The 20,574-nt window shown below is 42.8% G+C and overlaps 4 non-coding genes and 3 pseudogenes across 4 annotated transcripts; all 7 read right to left on the bottom strand.

Annotated features, from left to right (window-relative positions):
- Window positions 1-406: 406 nt before the first annotated feature.
- Window positions 407-597, bottom strand: LOC142187081 (U2 spliceosomal RNA). Its single transcript, XR_012712448.1, has one exon. It is a non-coding gene; the product is annotated as a U2 spliceosomal RNA (small nuclear RNA).
- Window positions 598-1,210: 613 nt separating this feature from the next.
- On the bottom strand, window positions 1,211-1,424 carry LOC142187151 (U2 spliceosomal RNA; annotated as a pseudogene).
- A 5,703-nt stretch (window positions 1,425-7,127) lies between these two features.
- Window positions 7,128-7,314, bottom strand: LOC142187142 (U2 spliceosomal RNA). Its single transcript, XR_012712496.1, has one exon. It is a non-coding gene; the product is annotated as a U2 spliceosomal RNA (small nuclear RNA).
- Window positions 7,315-9,522: 2,208 nt separating this feature from the next.
- LOC142187080 (U2 spliceosomal RNA) lies at window positions 9,523-9,713 on the bottom strand. The gene has a single exon (XR_012712447.1). It is a non-coding gene; the product is annotated as a U2 spliceosomal RNA (small nuclear RNA).
- Window positions 9,714-10,326: 613 nt separating this feature from the next.
- On the bottom strand, window positions 10,327-10,517 carry LOC142187202 (U2 spliceosomal RNA). The gene has a single exon (XR_012712543.1). It is a non-coding gene; the product is annotated as a U2 spliceosomal RNA (small nuclear RNA).
- Window positions 10,518-11,130: 613 nt separating this feature from the next.
- LOC142187138 (U2 spliceosomal RNA) lies at window positions 11,131-11,306 on the bottom strand (annotated as a pseudogene).
- A 6,031-nt stretch (window positions 11,307-17,337) lies between these two features.
- On the bottom strand, window positions 17,338-17,513 carry LOC142187137 (U2 spliceosomal RNA; annotated as a pseudogene).
- Between the last annotated feature and the right edge of the window lie 3,061 nt (window positions 17,514-20,574).

The following is a 20,574-nucleotide window of genomic DNA, read 5'->3' as shown; positions in this document are numbered from 1 at the left end:
CAAAGTGACATGTGCAAATGTTATCTTGTGACGCCAGCGGATTTTGCCGAATTTTGCGAATCTGCATAAACCACTCCCACCGTTTGACCACACCCATTCAAGTGTCCGGTCAAGTGCAAGTTCAGAAATAAATTTATGCCCAAAAATTTTAAAAGAATTCAATGCATTTAAAATTGAATAAAATGGCAGCAAATCAGACACTTTGCAGCAGTAATGTCATTTGCAATCAATCAATCAATCAATCAATCAATCAAAGAAAATAATTAATGAAGTACCTTTCAGGTAGAGTCAGTCACAGCATCAGGCCACGTCCAACTGTCAATTTTCTCTTTGCTAGCTTGCCAGGTGCAGCAATCTTCTCTGTTGGTCGGTCAGTCCTCTGTCTCTTTCTTTCAACTGAATTGGAAAGGGGTGCACCGATCCTGGAAGTAATGCAATACCAGGTCAATGCGTGGAGTGGACAGAGCAAGCTCCGATTCCAGCTCCCTGTTCTAAAAATCCATTTAATATATGGTCCCCAGATAGGGGACGTATCAGATATTAAACTGATAAGAACAGATACTACACTTGATCTTAGCCAGAAGGCCGAGAAGCGATGGCAAGCGCTCGGCACCTGTTCTGGCGCCCTTCCGTGTTCACTGTGCACCGCTCAAGGTGTGCACCATGCTGCTGCAGCCCTATTTTGTTTTTTTTTTTGTTTTTTTTTCCTTTCCCTTAATGAAGTAGAAATCAATTAGCTTGTGCAGGTTTTCCCTACCTGCCACCAAAAGTGAAAAAAAAGAAAAGAAAAACTTTTGTGCAAGGCAAAGTGACATGTGCAAATGTTATCTTGTGACGCCAGCGGATTTTGCCGAATTTTGCGAATCTGCATAAACCACTCCCACCGTTTGACCACACCCATTCAAGTGTCCGGTCAAGTGCAAGTTCAGAAATAAATTTATGCCCAAAAATTTTAAAAGAATTCAATGCATTTAAAATTGAATAAAATGGCAGCAAATCAGACACTTTGCAGCAGTAATGTCATTTGCAATCAATCAATCAATCAATCAATCAATCAAAGAAAATAATTAATGAAGTACCTTTCAGGTAGAGTCAGTCACAGCATCAGGCCACGTCCAACTGTCAATTTTCTCTTTGCTAGCTTGCCAGGTGCAGCAATCTTCTCTGTTGGTCGGTCAGTCCTCTGTCTCTTTCTTTCAACTGAATTGGAAAGGGGTGCACCGATCCTGGAAGTAATGCAATACCAGGTCAATGCGTGGAGTGGACAGAGCAAGCTCCGATTCCAGCTCCCTGTTCTAAAAATCCATTTAATATATGGTCCCCAGATAGGGGACGTATCAGATATTAAACTGATAAGAACAGATTTTTTTTTTTTTTTTTTTTTTTTTTTTTTTTTTTTTTTTCCATATCTCTCAGATATGGATTGGTACTGGGCAAATACTTTATCAGTCCAATCCATTCATCATGCAGATTTGGGTTATTTCCGCAATTTTAATTTTAACAGAGTTTACAGAAAGGAAAACACAAACAAATCAAGTTAACAGACTTCTCCATTTGGAGAACTTCCAGAACCCTTCCGCATCCAGGTTTTTACTTGCGTCCACCTGATAGTGAAAATAAAGCTTTTCCAAGACCATATTACGACAATCAGTTATGCTCAATTCCTCTTTTTTAAACACGTAAATATTTCTGCTGTTCCACAGAACCTCTTTTACACAGGACAAAAAGATCCATAGAACCCGTGCTTTGACGCTTCTTAGTTTCACCAACCCATACATCACAAACTCTCCCGACAAACATTCCAACCCAGTCATTTCCTTACATACACCGTTCACACTCTTCCATACTTGCCTCGCATACTGACATCCCCAAAAGAGATGGTGGACGTCCTCCTCACCAGCACATCCGGTTCTGGGACAGTTTGCGGAAGTCGCCAGGCCCCTCCTATGTTGAGAGCACCTGACCGGCAAAACATTTTGAGCCGATAACCACATTACGTCTTTCTGCGCATTTGATATGTCATATTTATATATTTTATCCCACACTTCCTTTGCTTTTGCGGAAGTTAGGCCAAGTATGGGACACTGTACCTGGTTGGTACACAATTTTGAAAGACTTTTTTTGTCAGACACAAATCTAACCATAGGGATATGTTCCAACTGGTGTTTTTTAAGGAAGTCTGCAGCATATGTGTACTGCTTAGGGCAGTGAAAGGCATATGGGCAATTTTTATAATCAATAGGCCAGTTTAAGTGCCTTACTACTGTACCGGCCAAGTACCTTACCATGCATGCAGCTTTGGTCTTTTTCTGCAATGAAAGTACAAAAAATTTTACATAGTTTAAACCAATAAACACAGAGAGGTCTGGGAAGTTTTGTCCCCCCAGCCTCCTAGATTTGCATAGAACCTCCCGTCTAGCTTTCTCCACCGTACTGCCCCAGAAAAAAATAAACAACAATCTGCATGTCTTTTTGAGAAACATATCATTCGGTGGGAAGACAGTAGCCACGAACAGGATCATAGGGAGAATTATACTTTTAATTACAAGCAACTTGCCTGTGAATGTGAGCTCCCGTAGCCTCCAGAAGCTGAATTTGCTTTGAATTTTTGACTGGAGTTCCTCCCAATTCGTTAACCCCTTAAGGTCCTCACTGTATTTAATACCAAGGATTTTGATATCCCCGGACACCTTTTGCATGTCAGGGTCAGTGATGTTTGTATTGAAGAAAAAAGGCTTGAATTCACTTTTTTGCCAGTTAATTTTGAAACCAGTACCCACACAAAATAAACTTACACACAACTTCGCTCTCTGCACATCACACATATTCTCACACAACACACACACATCATCCATGTACGCTAGAACCTTTATTGCACACCCCTTGGAGCCTGGAATAAATACGCCTTTGATTACTTTGTCAGCGCGTATCATGGACAGTAGCGGTTCTATGGCGCAGACAAATAACATGGGGGACAGGGGACAACCCTGCCGCACCCCAGACGCCACCACAAACTCACCACTCACCATCCCATTCACTAACACGCAACTCCTTGCACCTTCATACAACCCATACAATAAACGCACAAATTTCTCAGGCAAACCCATCCTCTCTAACAATTTAAACAAGTACTCGTGACCCACTCTGTCAAACGCCTTTTCGAAATCAAGCGCGCACACTATCATACCTTTCCCTCGCTCCTTACAGTCCACCAACACATCTCTCATACATACCGTATTCTCATGCATACTTCTCCCCGGTATAGCACAGGTTTGCTCCTCCTGGATGACGTGATGGATTACTTGCCGCAGCCTGTTGCCCAATATTTTGGCGAAGATTTTATAATCTGCGTTAAGCAGCGAGATAGGGCGCCAATTCGCTACATTTTTCTTGTCCCCCTTTTTAAAGAGGAGCTTCACCGTGCCTTTTTTCATTGCCGCAGGCATACTCTGTCCCTCAAACAAGCTTACCATCACTCGCACTACTTCCGCACCAATCATATCCCAGTACCATACGTAAAATTCATTTATCAACCCATCACACCCAGGCGCCTTATTCTTACTCAACTTTCTCACCACATCCCCAATCTCACTTACTGTCACATCATCCAACAAAACACCACTCTCACTCTCAGGCACCTTATTCACAACCACATCCAAAAAGTCATCATCCACCCCCAGATCACACACCTTCCTTTCAAACAACCTAGCATAAAAATCACGCACCACACCCAACATCCCTTCACCATTCACTTCAGCCCCATTCACACCATACACACCTTCCATAACATCCTTGCCACTGCACATTTTTTTGAAAAAATAGGTTGTACACTTTTCATTAAACTCTTTATGCTTTACCCGGGACCTAAATTGAATTTCCTTTCCTTTGTTAATAAACCAGTTGTTTACCAGTTGCTTTTCTCTATTTAAGGCAGCCTGGACATTGTAGCCCAGCTCCTTTATTTTTTGAAGATAAAGCAGTCTCTTGCACTGCCAGTAATACCTGAGACGCCGTTCTTTGGCGTTTTTACGTCCTTCCCTCTTAAAGAAGGAGGAAATTTTAAACTTTACCCACAACCACCACTCAATAATGTTGGGGAATGAGCTGATTTTTTGTTTCCAGCCGTTGTAGCTGGCTGCGAACCTTTTTTTAACAGCGGGGTTGCGCAATAATCTGGCGTTTAACCGCCACAACCCACGTCCATACTGGACTTGGCCCACCTGAAAGGTGGCGACCATGCAGACATGGTCCGAAAAGCATACACGATCCTGTGTAAGGTTTGTACACTCTACAGTTTTACCAGATGTCAAGAAATAATCAATTCGGGACGCGGTTTTCCCGCTATCCGAGAAATATGTATCACCCGCGTCTTTTACACCACCAACATCTACCAGGTTAAATTCACTCAGTAAAGATTTGAGTTTGTTACCAGTTATATCCGTACCTGATTGCTTGGCACAGCCTCTACTCACTTTGTCATACGTGCAGTTATAGTCACCACACATGATAACTGGAGTCGTACCCTGTAAATAAAAACGTAATTTCTCAAACAATGCTAACCTGTTGTTTTTACAAGTGTGAGCATATGTGTTGATGAGGCGGAAATCCCAACCTAGGTATGAAAGCCCCAGCATGATACACCTGCCAGGTTCAATAACAGAAAAATTTTTAACACAAATATCAGGGTTTTGCAATAATACCCCCACCCCGTCATTTTTGTTGCTGCTTGTGTAAGACCACTTAGCGATACCGTTCCATTCGTTCCGTCGCGGCATGCGGTTTAGGCCGCACTCTTGAACGCAAACTATGTCGCACTTTTTAGTGGCCAGGAAGTCCAAGATGGCAGATCTTCTCCCTGCAGCAGAAAAAACCCTCACGTTCTGAGAGCAAATCTTGAGTGAGGCTGGCATTGAAAGAAGATGTTAGTGGGTAACACGGAATTCACACTTGTCAGGTACCTGACCGAAACTGCGTGATGCGTTTTAACTCATCAATTCCTCCCTCCTCCAGGTAACTCGTCCCCACAGATGATGCCGGGGACAGCGGAGACACCGGAGCGGCAGGAGAAGCAGGAGAAGCAGGAGAAGCAGGTAATATGGGCAAAAATACAGGCTTTGCTAATTTGGGTATTGCAGAAGCAGAGCTCCCAGCATGCTCTGGGTCGACTTTCTGCTTCTTAGCAGAGGAAACTTCTGGCAGTTTGGACTTTAACCCCCTCACTGCTGCAGCTGGTTTGGCAGCCTGGGTTGGCGGAATGACATCAGATAGTTCCATGGATTCAATAACTTCAGAGGGGCGCACCCCGCTTACACTGGGGGACACCACCTCCTCCACCATCTCCTCCAAGGCAGAGTCCAGAACATCCATTGCGTCCCGTACAGAGGTTAATACAGGGGTCTCGGGTATTACAGTTGGCCCGGGCGGGGTCACAAGCACAGCCTCTGCTACAGCCACGGCCGTAGCCGAGCTGCACGCTTCAGCTGCGCCCATTAACCCCTCCAATGCCGCCGCTTGTACCTCACCCAGTATGTCTGACTCGGCGTAGTCCGGCGGGTCAGTCACAGCCGCAGCGGCGCCCCCAACAGCAGGGGCGCTCACCACACTGGCGTAACTTCGCCGCTCCAGACTCCTGCCCATCCGCCCCTCCATCTCAAGCCGGAATAAGACTTCCTCAGAGGCCTCTGGACACCTCCTGCAGGTATGTCCCGTATCTCCACATATGTCGCATTTACGCACCTCAGTGCACTTGTCAGCTCTGTGACCTGTCGCCCCACAGTTCCTACATGCCTCACCCACATCGCAGGATTCCTTTGTGTGGCCAAAACGATGACAAATACGGCAATACTGTGGTTGGCCGGGATAACTCAAAAACCCCCTCTCTCCAGCTAATGTAAAGTTTGCTGGAGGGTGCATAACTCCACCAATTCCGCTTGGGTCCGGTTTGAATTTAACCCAATACTTGGAAAATCCAGTGTAAACCCCTCTATAGTTTTTCTGGTCCACTGCCCCCCTTACAGAGGAGCAGTAGTGCCCCAGAAATGCTTTAACCAACTTTCTCTCCAAATATGGGTTATACATATGTACAGTCACAACCTTTTCAAATTGAGAGAACAGAGGGATCACAGTAAAGTCTTGCAAATAAGCATGGTTGGCAAACTTTTTGGTGTTCTCAAAGGTATTAAGGCAGAGTCCACCTTCATAAAATGACACGTCAAAAGTCTTTATGTGGTTAAATTGCTGGATGCAATAAACTTGCTTAACATCAACCTGCAACAATTCCTCCAGTACCTTTTCAATGAAGTGTTTCAAACCTGCTTCTCCAGTGATGCTTTTTTGACAGACGAACCTGATGGTATGGCGTTCCGATGTCATGGTTTCCTATGGAAAAAATGCCCTTGGCACGAAAATGGCTCCGGTCCTTTCCAGAAGGCTAGGGCGGACCCCCGATCACACCGGCTCTCCCACCCAGACCAAGCTATGACACTTGGTCTTAGGCATAAGGCCGAGAAGCGATGGCAAGCGCTCGGCACCTGTTCTGGCGCCCTTCCGTGTTCACTGTGCACCGCTCAAGGTGTGCACCATGCTGCTGCAGCCCTATTTTGTTTTTTTTTTTGTTTTTTTTTCCTTTCCCTTAATGAAGTAGAAATCAATTAGCTTGTGCAGGTTTTCCCTACCTGCCACCAAAAGTGAAAAAAAAGAAAAGAAAAACTTTTGTGCAAGGCAAAGTGACATGTGCAAATGTTATCTTGTGACGCCAGCGGATTTTGCCGAATTTTGCGAATCTGCATAAACCACTCCCACCGTTTGACCACACCCATTCAAGTGTCCGGTCAAGTGCAAGTTCAGAAATAAATTTATGCCCAAAAATTTTAAAAGAATTCAATGCATTTAAAATTGAATAAAATGGCAGCAAATCAGACACTTTGCAGCAGTAATGTCATTTGCAATCAATCAATCAATCAATCAATCAATCAAAGAAAATAATTAATGAAGTACCTTTCAGGTAGAGTCAGTCACAGCATCAGGCCACGTCCAACTGTCAATTTTCTCTTTGCTAGCTTGCCAGGTGCAGCAATCTTCTCTGTTGGTCGGTCAGTCCTCTGTCTCTTTCTTTCAACTGAATTGGAAAGGGGTGCACCGATCCTGGAAGTAATGCAATACCAGGTCAATGCGTGGAGTGGACAGAGCAAGCTCCGATTCCAGCTCCCTGTTCTAAAAATCCATTTAATATATGGTCCCCAGATAGGGGACGTATCAGATATTAAACTGATAAGAACAGATTTTTTTTAAGTTGAAGTCTACCACAATGGGTAGCATTTTATTAAACAAAATATTTACAATACATATAAACAATACACATATCTTCAACTTTCTTTTTATACAAAATTACAAAAACACGCATCATCATCAGTATTTCCAACTTAGTTTACACACATAAACACAAGACATACAAATACATCACATAGAATAACCTTATCCACCTTAATTTACATTTCTCATCTCTATTCCTTTATTTCCCAGTTTTTATCCCTTATCTCTCAAATAACCATTCACTACTGCAAACATGACCAAGGCCTCCACCGCTCCCTGTGCCCAGTCTTGCAAATCTACCCCCAAAAAATACTGTTTCAAAAAATCAAGAAAAATATATCTTTTGATAAACTCTTCCTTATCTTTAAGGAATACTTCCTTTAATTCCCTTATAAAATCCTCATAGTTACCTATTGATTCTTTTATTTCAGGAAACCTCCCTCTTACATAATCCCCTCCCTCTTTACTATTTTTAAAGTCTTTAACATTAACTAACATCTTTTCCTTTGTTCCCACCTTCAGAACCTTACTCTCAGTCACTTTTACATTTTCTACAATTAATTCCTTCTCTACCACCTCTTCCAATATCAATTCACATTCTTTTACTTGTTCCATACATATCATCATTTTTTTACATTTTTGATTACCAGGCTCCTGCAAACCATCACAAACAGGAGTTAAATCTGCAAAAGAAATATCAGAAATAACAGTCTCCGAAAAGACACTCTCAGTCTCTGTCTTGTCCAGGAAATTTTCCTCCTCCGGCAACACAGTCTCTTTCTCCTTTTTCTTAGGGGATTTCCCCTTAAAGTCCTCCCAAAAGGCAAAACCAGTCTTACCGCCAAACTGGATTGCTCCATTAAATATGTCCATGTCCTTTTCCTCTATCCAAACTGAAAAACGTCTTTTGCCAGTCCAATATCCGGCTTGGTTCAATAAGTCCTTTTTGAACCTGCACATAGGCACATAAAGTCTCATATAATCCATAATGCCCGCTGCATCCACAAAAGGATCATCCATTGAAACGACCAGCGATTTCCAGCCACCGTGCAAGGAAGTCAAGCAGCTCACTCGGTCCCTGACTCCAGTGGTCCCGCCCCCGTACCATCTGAGGAAGGCCTCCGAACACAGTTGCTCCGAAGTGAAGGTGACATCGCAAGACCTCTTGGTGGCGTTCCATTGCATGGCCAGGACGTCCTCTTTCCGCACCATCAGGCAATCCTCCAGAATCCTCACCACCGACATCTCCGACCAGTCATCGGCTTTAGCGGCATCTTTCTTAAGGAAGAACCTCAGGCAGAACTTCTTCCTTCTCAGCTCCATGTCAAAAGACAAGAAAAACCGTATTAGTCAAGCGGTATTTAGCTCAGAACCTGCGAGCCTCAGTAGATTCTCCAGGTGATCGCTCCTCGTTGCCCCGGGACTAAGCCTCAAACCCAATAGCAGCAGGTAGTTCCAGCCAGGCTATGAACCTGACCTTCCCTACCAGGCAGAGTAGAGGGTACCCGGGGCACCTCCGGCTAAGATCTTTGGCAGCCCTGATACACTAAACAGCACCAGGACTACACTTGATCTTAGCCAAAAGGCCGAGAAGCGATGGCAAGCGCTCGGCACCTGTTCTGGCGCCCTTCCGTGTTCACTGTGCACCGCTCAAGGTGTGCACCATGCTGCTGCAGCCCTATTTTGTTTTTTTTTTTGTTTTTTTTTCCTTTCCCTTAATGAAGTAGAAATCAATTAGCTTGTGCAGGTTTTCCCTACCTGCCACCAAAAGTGAAAAAAAAGAAAAGAAAAACTTTTGTGCAAGGCAAAGTGACATGTGCAAATGTTATCTTGTGACGCCAGCGGATTTTGCCGAATTTTGCGAATCTGCATAAACCACTCCCACCGTTTGACCACACCCATTCAAGTGTCCGGTCAAGTGCAAGTTCAGAAATAAATTTATGCCCAAAAATTTTAAAAGAATTCAATGCATTTAAAATTGAATAAAATGGCAGCAAATCAGACACTTTGCAGCAGTAATGTCATTTGCAATCAATCAATCAATCAATCAATCAATCAAAGAAAATAATTAATGAAGTACCTTTCAGGTAGAGTCAGTCACAGCATCAGGCCACGTCCAACTGTCAATTTTCTCTTTGCTAGCTTGCCAGGTGCAGCAATCTTCTCTGTTGGTCGGTCAGTCCTCTGTCTCTTTCTTTCAACTGAATTGGAAAGGGGTGCACCGATCCTGGAAGTAATGCAATACCAGGTCAATGCGTGGAGTGGACAGAGCAAGCTCCGATTCCAGCTCCCTGTTCTAAAAATCCATTTAATATATGGTCCCCAGATAGGGGACGTATCAGATATTAAACTGATAAGAACAGATACTACACTTGATCTTAGCCAGAAGGCCGAGAAGCGATGGCAAGCGCTCGGCACCTGTTCTGGCGCCCTTCCGTGTTCACTGTGCACCGCTCAAGGTGTGCACCATGCTGCTGCAGCCCTATTTTGTTTTTTTTTTTGTTTTTTTTTCCTTTCCCTTAATGAAGTAGAAATCAATTAGCTTGTGCAGGTTTTCCCTACCTGCCACCAAAAGTGAAAAAAAAGAAAAGAAAAACTTTTGTGCAAGGCAAAGTGACATGTGCAAATGTTATCTTGTGACGCCAGCGGATTTTGCCGAATTTTGCGAATCTGCATAAACCACTCCCACCGTTTGACCACACCCATTCAAGTGTCCGGTCAAGTGCAAGTTCAGAAATAAATTTATGCCCAAAAATTTTAAAAGAATTCAATGCATTTAAAATTGAATAAAATGGCAGCAAATCAGACACTTTGCAGCAGTAATGTCATTTGCAATCAATCAATCAATCAATCAATCAATCAAAGAAAATAATTAATGAAGTACCTTTCAGGTAGAGTCAGTCACAGCATCAGGCCACGTCCAACTGTCAATTTTCTCTTTGCTAGCTTGCCAGGTGCAGCAATCTTCTCTGTTGGTCGGTCAGTCCTCTGTCTCTTTCTTTCAACTGAATTGGAAAGGGGTGCACCGATCCTGGAAGTAATGCAATACCAGGTCAATGCGTGGAGTGGACAGAGCAAGCTCCGATTCCAGCTCCCTGTTCTAAAAATCCATTTAATATATGGTCCCCAGATAGGGGACGTATCAGATATTAAACTGATAAGAACAGATACTACACTTGATCTTAGCCAGAAGGCCGAGAAGCGATGGCAAGCGCTCGGCACCTGTTCTGGCGCCCTTCCGTGTTCACTGTGCACCGCTCAAGGTGTGCACCATGCTGCTGCAGCCCTATTTTGTTTTTTTTTTTGTTTTTTTTTCCTTTCCCTTAATGAAGTAGAAATCAATTAGCTTGTGCAGGTTTTCCCTACCTGCCACCAAAAGTGAAAAAAAAGAAAAGAAAAACTTTTGTGCAAGGCAAAGTGACATGTGCAAATGTTATCTTGTGACGCCAGCGGATTTTGCCGAATTTTGCGAATCTGCATAAACCACTCCCACCGTTTGACCACACCCATTCAAGTGTCCGGTCAAGTGCAAGTTCAGAAATAAATTTATGCCCAAAAATTTTAAAAGAATTCAATGCATTTAAAATTGAATAAAATGGCAGCAAATCAGACACTTTGCAGCAGTAATGTCATTTGCAATCAATCAATCAATCAATCAATCAATCAAAGAAAATAATTAATGAAGTACCTTTCAGGTAGAGTCAGTCACAGCATCAGGCCACGTCCAACTGTCAATTTTCTCTTTGCTAGCTTGCCAGGTGCAGCAATCTTCTCTGTTGGTCGGTCAGTCCTCTGTCTCTTTCTTTCAACTGAATTGGAAAGGGGTGCACCGATCCTGGAAGTAATGCAATACCAGGTCAATGCGTGGAGTGGACAGAGCAAGCTCCGATTCCAGCTCCCTGTTCTAAAAATCCATTTAATATATGGTCCCCAGATAGGGGACGTATCAGATATTAAACTGATAAGAACAGATACGGTTTAACAATCAACTTTATTGATAAACTTCACATACAGTTTAAACCGTGATTATTTACAAAAGTATAAACCATTGAATTTTTCAAAAGAAAGAATAACACAATTACATAATACAGGGGTAAGCACATAACATATATCAAGAAAAATTCCAGAAGGAAGGCCTCCATCTAGATGCGGCCTCCCTCTGGCCCAACTGCTTAGCATCTCTTAAATAATATACGTATGCTTCACTTAAAGCCAACTTGTAACAGTTTTCAGGATCAATTACCTCACGTTTAAACATTAAAATATTTCTGGTTTTCCACAATGCATTCTTAAAACAATTTATAAAAGACCAACAAATTCTTTGCTTAATAACATCAGGGCATATAAAGGAACCATAAAATACATAGGTATGATTAAAATCTTTGAGACCACATACCTCTTTAAAAAGGGGGCCCGCCCACCTCCACACCTCCTGGGCAAACCCACAGTTCCATATGGCATGCAGTACTGTCTCTCTGTTGCTACACCTTACACAGCTGGCCGATGCCACCAGGCCCCTCCTGTGCTGAAAATCTCTTGTGGGCAGGCACTGGTGTATAATCGACCAGGCCAGGTCCCTGTGGCTGTTCGCCAGGAACTTACCAAAAACGTTCCTCCACACCACTAGAGACCTGGTTCCGGTAAACCCACCAACTCTTTCAGTTATTTCCCCGACTCTGCAAAACGCTGTTAATTTCCTTTGGTCTTTTAAAATGTTTGGGTCAGTTTCCTGGAGTTTAAAAAGCCTTATTGTTCTTTCTAAAATCACATAATGTTTAGGTGGACATAGTAAAACCGGGGACCCCAAGGGAACCCTAAACCATCTTTTAAAAACCATGCCACACGTATATTTAAGAAAAGAACTAAAAGCACTCCCCATAGAAAAACATTTAAAACAGAAACTAAAATATTTTATGTAGAAAAATTTAAAAAAGTCGGGAATATCTCTACCCCCGTTCTCCTTCTTTTTATACATAATTTCCCTTTTCAGTTTCTCCATCCTTGACCCCCATAGGAAGTGGAAACATATTTTAGTCATCTTTTTTATATATAAAATCGAGGGGGGGAAAACCATTGCAACATATAAAAACATAGGGATTATGACAGATTTTATTATTAAAATTTTTCCCTCCATTGTGAGGTTTCTTAGTTTCCAGATTGAGAATTTTTTCTCAGCTCTGGAGATCACGGCGTCCCAACTTAAAACCCCATTATTGACGTAATTAAAAATAATTCCTAAAATTTTTATATGGTTCTGTTGCATCACTATTCCTGGGACCTCCGAAGAATCCCAGGGACCAAAATAAAAACAATCACACTTCTCTATGTTCAATTTAAAACCAGATCCAGAGCAAAAAATCTGTGTATTAGTTAACGCTCTCCTCAGTGATGGTGACCCGGTACACGTGATGGTCACGTCATCCATGTATCCGAGGATTTTAACATCATTACCTCTTCCACCAGGGATAGGTACTCCACGTATTAATTTATCTTTTCTAAGGAGTGCCAGCAGGGGCTCTATGGCGCAAATAAATAAGAAAGGCGATAGCGGACAACCTTGCTTTACGCCAGATAATAAAGGAACCCCCCTGGTTAAAAACCCATTCACTGAAATTTTGCTAAAACAAGACTGGTATAATAATTTAATTTTAGACAATATAAAACTAGGAATATTCATAAGGGATAAAACACTAAAAAGATACTCATGTGATACCCGGTCAAAGGCCTTTTCGAAATCAAGCGACATAATTGCCAGGCCCTGACCCCTTTCCTTCTGGTACCACATGAGATCTCTTAAAAGGTTTAAAGATTCCGTGATGCTCCTACCTGGAACACCACATGTTTGGCTCGGGTGGATTAACTTATCAGTAAAAGGTTTTAAACGTAATGCTAAAAACTTTGCTAAAATCTTGTAATCAACATTTAAAAGCGTGATCGGGCGCCAGTTTTTTAAAAGACCCCTCTCACCCTTTTTTTTAAAAAGCAAAGATACCATGCCCTCCCTCCATGAGGGGGGTAAAATTTCTACGTTTAAAACCTCGTTAAAAATTAACAACAGATCGTCTTTTAAAATGTCCCAGAATTGGATATAAAATTCTACAGGGATACCGTCAGTCCCTGGGACCTTCCCTGTTGCGAAGCTTTGGATTACCTGCAACAGCTCACCCTGTGTTAATTTTTCTGTCAACTTGTCATGATCGTGTCTGTCTAGCTTGCGTGTAATAAAACCACCCATAAAATCCTTGCTGGAGCTATCGATAACTTTAAAACCAAATAAATCTTTATAAAAGTTAAAAGCTACGTCTAGCATCTCAGCTATAGAATCTTTCCCTTCTAAGCTAGTTATAATATCTTTTTTGTCGTTTGCCTTTTTAAAAAAGTACCGGGAACATTTCTCCCCCTCCTCCAAATCCCTCACACGGGCATTAAAAATTATTTGTTTACCTCGATCTTCTATCACCCGGTCAATCTCTGCTCTTAGACAGAGTATGTCCCCTTTAACCTCTACACCAATTTCTTTAAGTTTTAGTAAAACTTGTAACCTTTTATTAAGCACATAAAAGCTATTTTTCCTCTCGTGGGCTTTTTTCTTTCCCACCATTGAGAAGAAAGCACGTATTTTAATTTTAATCTGCTCCCACCAATCTAACATATTCCCATAGGAGTTTTGCTGGCCCTGCCAATGCCTGTATGTTTGTAAGAAGGCTTCTCTTACCCCAAGATCCTGTAGGAGGGAGGTATTAAGTCTCCAAGGACCCTTCTGCACCTTTTGTTCTCCCTCCAACTCAAGGGTAGCAGCTAGTAACATATGATCTGAAAATAAATTACTGTGAAGAGAAAAGGATACAGGCAATACATTTCTTGAAGCAAAAATAAAATCAATTCTAGACGAAATTCCCCTGCTGGTCCAAGTATGCCCAGAGTCATTTGGAAATAATTTACGCCAGCAATCTATCAGTTTAAAGTCTGATATAAAATTTGCTAAGACTCCTGAGGAACGATCTCTAGTATTAACCCCTCCTCCACCCCTATGCTCCCCCATAGATACACAATTGAAATCTCCCCCTATAATAAGAGGGGAGGAAGCATTACAGAAGAGAGGCAATAACGATAACAGCTCCACACGTTCCTGCTTGTTGGGGGAACAATAAATATTTACAATTTGCACTTGTATACCCTTAAACACAGCATTGACGAGCAACATCCTTCCCGGCACGATTTCCTCAATCGCCGAAATGTCCACATGACCTCCCTTACTCAGAATTGCGACGCCGGAGGACTTAGAGTCGTTGCCCCCGGACCAGGCAGAGGAGCCATGCTTCCAGGATCTCGCCAGGTATGTATAGTCCATGCTGTTTTGGATGTTACACTCTTGCAAAAAACAAAAGTCAAATGAATAGTTCTCCAAATAATCAAATAAAGTGGCCCTCCTGACAGGGCCCTTTAAAGATCTCACATTAAGTGAGATAATTTTGATTGGGATCCCCATCAGACTTCAGAATCCGAAAACTCCGAGATGTACTGGGATCCTCCGCTAACTTCTCCAGGCGGCTGGACGGGATCAATCCTAGGAACCTCCACATCCGAACCCGACTGGGATGGTGTTTTAGATGCACGCCGGACGAAGAGTTTTGGGGGACGATGACTCTGCCCTTCCTCGTCTGTATCTGTGACTTCAGACGGTCCTCGGCCTCTTTTAGATGTTTGCGTTGAGTCCATCCCTTCCTCCAACGTTGTCCCAGGACCAGGAATACTCCCGACAGATGTCACTTGGGTCTCCGGCACGATAACAGGACCAGACCCTCCACCGGCAGTGCATTGTTTCTTATCAGACGGACGCTCCGCGAGATCCCCCTTCTGGGGGGGCTCCCCGGACGCGCCCTCTGTTTTAGTGCTCTTAGCTCCCACTCCCTTGGCAGGGGAGGGGCTACTTTGCAAGTCAGCTTTTTTTTTTACAATCGACTCAGGGGGCTTAGCCCCGCTACCCATAACTGAGGGTGTTTTGAACGTACCGCCTTTCGCGGTTGCGGATTTTTCTGCATTAGCGGGTTTGGCAGTACTGGCCGCATTAGCGGTTTTAGGGGTCGTGGCATCCGCCGGACCAGCAGTTTTGGGGGTCTGGTGTTGGCTCCCCGCAGCCGCACTACCTCCTCCGCTCTGAGTGGATGTCGGGCCACCTGCGCCAGATGCACCCTCACCACTAGCATTAGCTGCTTTAGATTTCCCGTGCCGGCTTTTACACTCTGTGAACTTGTGCCCACTCTCCCCACACAAGTTACACCGCCAGGCGTTCTTACATTCTGGGGACTCGTGTCCGGTGCCCCCACACTTATTACACACTTTTTCAGTGCAGGTTTCTCTTAAGTGGCCGTATCTTTTACACTTACGGCAGAAGAGGATGTCCATCCCATTAAAATAAAGGGATCCTCTTTCTCGCCCGAGGTAAAACAATTGGGGTGGATGCCAATATCCTCCCGTTCCCCCCCCTGAGACAGGGGCGGAACGGAACTTAACATCAAAGCGGTATTTCCCGGACCATGCATCCACCCCGGTAACGTTAGCCACCGTCATCGGACCCGCCACCTCGCAACAGTAGATCCGGAGGAAGGTGGCAATATCCTCCACAGGTACGAAGGGGCTATACATGTTGATTATAACTTGGGCTTTACCGTGATCGCCCAAGAATTTGAAGGCAAAGCCTTTTAGGATCTCGTCATCCTCTTTAGCCTCCTCCAATTCTTTCCATACAGTGTCGTATGTGCACTTTTGATTAAAGGAGACAATACCACCGTCCTTAGTGCTTTTTAAGCACAATATCTCCTCTTTACGCACTCGGAGTCTGGTTAGCAGTATTTTCTCGTATATATACCGCAGATCTTTCGCAACCAACGCCTTGTCCGTAACAACGATTCGTATGGACTGTTTCAGGGGAGTCTCCCCATGATCCTGGATAATGAAAGGCATGTCTCAGCTTGGATCTTTCCTTCCGTTTAAGAGAAGGTGATATGGTCTCTGGCCACCAAAGGACAGGGGGTAACCTTCCGGCCACCCCAATCCCCAGACCCCGGACCTATCCCGAAGGGAAGCTGATGCCTACCTTGTCCGCTGCACAGTCCGTCACAAAGAGTCTTGTCCGCCACAAAAAAATATCAAGCAGAACCGCAAGATATCTTGTATTCGCTCGGATGTTCGCTCAGGTTAACACCCGGTCCGGCCGAAGCCTTCCCTAGTGCGATCGCTCTCGATTGCTTGGGGGACTAAGCCGCCAGCCCAATAGCAGCATAGGTTAGGCCTAGGTTATTCACCCAGGCTTCCCCTAAGGCCGAGTGGCGGGTACCCCTTCGCAAACCTTTAGACACCAAATACAATCCTAAGACTGCACTTGATCGTAAGCCATAAGGCCGAGAAGCGATGGCAAGCGCTCGGCACCTGTTCTGGCGCCCTTCCGTGTTCACTGTGCACCGCTCAAGGTGTGCACCATGCTGCTGCAGCCCTATTTTGTTTTTTTTTTTGTTTTTTTTTCCTTTCCCTTAATGAAGTAGAAATCAATTAGCTTGTGCAGGTTTTCCCTACCTGCCACCAAAAGTGAAAAAAAAGAAAAGAAAAACTTTTGTGCAAGGCAAAGTGACATGTGCAAATGTTATCTTGTGACGCCAGCGGATTTTGCCGAATTTTGCGAATCTGCATAAACCACTCCCACCGTTTGACCACACCCATTCAAGTGTCCGGTCAAGTGCAAGTTCAGAAATAAATTTATGCCCAAAAATTTTAAAAGAATTCAATGCATTTAAAATTGAATAAAATGGCAGCAAATCAGACACTTTGCAGCAGTAATGTCATTTGCAATCAATCAATCAATCAATCAATCAATCAAAGAAAATAATTAATGAAGTACCTTTCAGGTAGAGTCAGTCACAGCATCAGGCCACGTCCAACTGTCAATTTTCTCTTTGCTAGCTTGCCAGGTGCAGCAATCTTCTCTGTTGGTCGGTCAGTCCTCTGTCTCTTTCTTTCAACTGAATTGGAAAGGGGTGCACCGATCCTGGAAGTAATGCAATACCAGGTCAATGCGTGGAGTGGACAGAGCAAGCTCCGATTCCAGCTCCCTGTTCTAAAAATCCATTTAATATATGGTCCCCAGATAGGGGACGTATCAGATATTAAACTGATAAGAACAGATACGGTTTAACAATCAACTTTATTGATAAACTTCACATACAGTTTAAACCGTGATTATTTACAAAAGTATAAACCATTGAATTTTTCAAAAGAAAGAATAACACAATTACATAATACAGGGGTAAGCACATAACATATATCAAGAAAAATTCCAGAAGGAAGGCCTCCATCTAGATGCGGCCTCCCTCTGGCCCAACTGCTTAGCATCTCTTAAATAATATACGTATGCTTCACTTAAAGCCAACTTGTAACAGTTTTCAGGATCAATTACCTCACGTTTAAACATTAAAATATTTCTGGTTTTCCACAATGCATTCTTAAAACAATTTATAAAAGACCAACAAATTCTTTGCTTAATAACATCAGGGCATATAAAGGAACCATAAAATACATAGGTATGATTAAAATCTTTGAGACCACATACCTCTTTAAAAAGGGGGCCCGCCCACCTCCACACCTCCTGGGCAAACCCACAGTTCCATATGGCATGCAGTACTGTCTCTCTGTTGCTACACCTTACACAGCTGGCCGATGCCACCAGGCCCCTCCTGTGCTGAAAATCTCTTGTGGGCAGGCACTGGTGTATAATCGACCAGGCCAGGTCCCTGTGGCTGTTCGCCAGGAACTTACCAAAAACGTTCCTCCACACCACTAGAGACCTGGTTCCGGTAAACCCACCAACTCTTTCAGTTATTTCCCCGACTCTGCAAAACGCTGTTAATTTCCTTTGGTCTTTTAAAATGTTTGGGTCAGTTTCCTGGAGTTTAAAAAGCCTTATTGTTCTTTCTAAAATCACATAATGTTTAGGTGGACATAGTAAAACCGGGGACCCCAAGGGAACCCTAAACCATCTTTTAAAAACCATGCCACACGTATATTTAAGAAAAGAACTAAAAGCACTCCCCATAGAAAAACATTTAAAACAGAAACTAAAATATTTTATGTAGAAAAATTTAAAAAAGTCGGGAATATCTCTACCCCCGTTCTCCTTCTTTTTATACATAATTTCCCTTTTCAGTTTCTCCATCCTTGACCCCCATAGGAAGTGGAAACATATTTTAGTCATCTTTTTTATATATAAAATCGAGGGGGGGAAAACCATTGCAACATATAAAAACATAGGGATTATGACAGATTTTATTATTAAAATTTTTCCCTCCATTGTGAGGTTTCTTAGTTTCCAGATTGAGAATTTTTTCTCAGCTCTGGAGATCACGGCGTCCCAACTTAAAACCCCATTATTGACGTAATTAAAAATAATTCCTAAAATTTTTATATGGTTCTGTTGCATCACTATTCCTGGGACCTCCGAAGAATCCCAGGGACCAAAATAAAAACAATCACACTTCTCTATGTTCAATTTAAAACCAGATCCAGAGCAAAAAATCTGTGTATTAGTTAACGCTCTCCTCAGTGATGGTGACCCGGTACACGTGATGGTCACGTCATCCATGTATCCGAGGATTTTAACATCATTACCTCTTCCACCAGGGATAGGTACTCCACGTATTAATTTATCTTTTCTAAGGAGTGCCAGCAGGGGCTCTATGGCGCAAATAAATAAGAAAGGCGATAGCGGACAACCTTGCTTTACGCCAGATAATAAAGGAACCCCCCTGGTTAAAAACCCATTCACTGAAATTTTGCTAAAACAAGACTGGTATAATAATTTAATTTTAGACAATATAAAACTAGGAATATTCATAAGGGATAAAACACTAAAAAGATACTCATGTGATACCCGGTCAAAGGCCTTTTCGAAATCAAGCGACATAATTGCCAGGCCCTGACCCCTTTCCTTCTGGTACCACATGAGATCTCTTAAAAGGTTTAAAGATTCCGTGATGCTCCTACCTGGAACACCACATGTTTGGCTCGGGTGGATTAACTTATCAGTAAAAGGTTTTAAACGTAATGCTAAAAACTTTGCTAAAATCTTGTAATCAACATTTAAAAGCGTGATCGGGCGCCAGTTTTTTAAAAGACCCCTCTCACCCTTTTTTTTAAAAAGCAAAGATACCATGCCCTCCCTCCATGAGGGGGGTAAAATTTCTACGTTTAAAACCTCGTTAAAAATTAACAACAGATCGTCTTTTAAAATGTCCCAGAATTGGATATAAAATTCTACAGGGATACCGTCAGTCCCTGGGACCTTCCCTGTTGCGAAGCTTTGGATTACCTGCAACAGCTCACCCTGTGTTAATTTTTCTGTCAACTTGTCATGATCGTGTCTGTCTAGCTTGCGTGTAATAAAACCACCCATAAAATCCTTGCTGGAGCTATCGATAACTTTAAAACCAAATAAATCTTTATAAAAGTTAAAAGCTACGTCTAGCATCTCAGCTATAGAATCTTTCCCTTCTAAGCTAGTTATAATATCTTTTTTGTCGTTTGCCTTTTTAAAAAAGTACCGGGAACATTTCTCCCCCTCCTCCAAATCCCTCACACGGGCATTAAAAATTATTTGTTTACCTCGATCTTCTATCACCCGGTCAATCTCTGCTCTTAGACAGAGTATGTCCCCTTTAACCTCTACACCAATTTCTTTAAGTTTTAGTAAAACTTGTAACCTTTTATTAAGCACATAAAAGCTATTTTTCCTCTCGTGGGCTTTTTTCTTTCCCACCATTGAGAAGAAAGCACGTATTTTAATTTTAATCTGCTCCCACCAATCTAACATATTCCCATAGGAGTTTTGCTGGCCCTGCCAATGCCTGTATGTTTGTAAGAAGGCTTCTCTTACCCCAAGATCCTGTAGGAGGGAGGTATTAAGTCTCCAAGGACCCTTCTGCACCTTTTGTTCTCCCTCCAACTCAAGGGTAGCAGCTAGTAACATATGATCTGAAAATAAATTACTGTGAAGAGAAAAGGATACAGGCAATACATTTCTTGAAGCAAAAATAAAATCAATTCTAGACGAAATTCCCCTGCTGGTCCAAGTATGCCCAGAGTCATTTGGAAATAATTTACGCCAGCAATCTATCAGTTTAAAGTCTGATATAAAATTTGCTAAGACTCCTGAGGAACGATCTCTAGTATTAACCCCTCCTCCACCCCTATGCTCCCCCATAGATACACAATTGA

Source organism: Leptodactylus fuscus, unplaced genomic scaffold (assembly GCF_031893055.1).
Source record: "Leptodactylus fuscus isolate aLepFus1 unplaced genomic scaffold, aLepFus1.hap2 HAP2_SCAFFOLD_134, whole genome shotgun sequence".
Lineage (NCBI taxonomy): Eukaryota > Metazoa > Chordata > Amphibia > Anura > Leptodactylidae > Leptodactylus > Leptodactylus fuscus.
Note: the sequence above shows the minus strand (reverse complement) of the source record. Positions and strands in the feature narration are given on the sequence as shown.